This window comes from Meleagris gallopavo, chromosome 17, assembly GCF_000146605.3.
Source record: "Meleagris gallopavo isolate NT-WF06-2002-E0010 breed Aviagen turkey brand Nicholas breeding stock chromosome 17, Turkey_5.1, whole genome shotgun sequence".
In the NCBI taxonomy this organism is placed as follows: Eukaryota; Metazoa; Chordata; class Aves; order Galliformes; family Phasianidae; genus Meleagris; species Meleagris gallopavo.
In genome coordinates this window covers 6,364,687-6,366,103 of record NC_015027.2, presented here as the reverse complement: position 1 = coordinate 6,366,103, position 1,417 = coordinate 6,364,687, and the positions used below count along the sequence as shown (strand labels likewise).

At 55.2% G+C, this 1,417-nt stretch overlaps 1 protein-coding gene across 1 annotated transcript in view; it reads right to left on the bottom strand.

Annotated features, from left to right (window-relative positions):
* TRAFD1 (TRAF-type zinc finger domain containing 1) overlaps nt 1-1,417 on the bottom strand; it is an 11,053-nt gene that overhangs the window by 9,322 nt on the left and 314 nt on the right. The window lies entirely within an intron of this gene.

Here is a 1,417-nt window from a genome sequence, read left to right as displayed (position 1 = left end):
TCCTTCTATTGGCCAGCAGCGAGCCGCGCCGGCGAACCGATTGGGTGAGACGGTTGCCGCTCACCGGTCAAACGGCCCTGTGCCCCGCTCGGCACCGATTGGCTGACGCAGACGTCACCGGGCAGCGGGGTGGCGCGGCCTGGGATGGGGCTGCGAGCGCGGGGTTCCGCCTGTTGTTTGTTTCTATTTCCTTCGCCGAGGAAAACAGCTGCTTCCTGAAGTGCTCTAACCTGGGCCGGTCCACAGCTCCATCGGTGCTCGGAGCACCTCACCCTGTGCAGTGCCTCACCATCCTCAGCTAAAACAACTTTTTTCTTCTACCCAGTCTAAATCTCCCCGCTTTGTTTGAAACCGTGTCGCCTTGTCCTGTCCGATTTCAAAAACATTATCTCCTATTTATGCAGGAAAAGGTCCCACATTACTGCGGTCTCAGGACACACCTGGCAGCAGCCATCACACAAGCATGGAGCTGCTGGGACTGAACAGTGTGCAGAGCAAAGTCAGCACTGATGTGCAGATGCAAGCCATCACAGTGAGGGCCCAGCCAGGCTCATCACCGCTTCCTAAGTAACACCTCACCTTGCCTCTTCTAAAGCCAAAAGCAAAACAAATGGGCACTGGCACAAAGGCAACCACGGCTCCTGTCCTCTTGCCAAGACTGCACTGCAATCCACTTACAGCACAGCTGAGGAGCTGCTCACAAAGGACACACGTGTGCTTGTGCTCGGCTTGTTCCACCCACACTTGGCCTGGCAGGGGGAAACTCAAAGCCATAAGCTGCAAAAAGCCCTCAGCTGTGGGACTGAAACAGAACCAGCCAGGGTAGGGTTATAAGAAAAGGATGGACTCTTCAGCACTGTCTGTTGCGACAGGACAAGGGGAAATGGTTTCAGACTAAAAGAAGGGAGATTTAGATTGGATATAAGAAAGAAGTTGTTTACAATGGGGTGATGAGGCACAGGGTGCCCAGAGAGGTGGTGGTGCCGCCCCATCCCTGCAGACAGCCACAGTCAGGGGACGGGGCTGTGAGCACTGCTGGAGTTGTGGGTATCCCTCTGCAGCCAGTGGGAACAGACGGCCTTTAAGAGCCCTTTCCAACTCAAACCGTTCTATAAACGAAGTAAAATCAGCCTGACCCATCAGCGTTACACACTGGCGCTGTCTAGGATAACATTCACACATCAACAGGCGGTACCGAGCAACCAGCGGCCACATCAACGCACCAGCCCAAGGACCCTCACACAGAGACGACGGGAGCAAGTGCTCCTAGAGATATAAAACCCTAACTTAGCATAAAGCAACTAAAGCGGCACGGCAGTTTCAGATCTAACACGTTTCGGCACAGCTGCGAGCTACGTGAATACAAGCACCGCACCAAAGCCGTCGCTGCCGCCGCACACAGCCGCCGGCCCCGCTG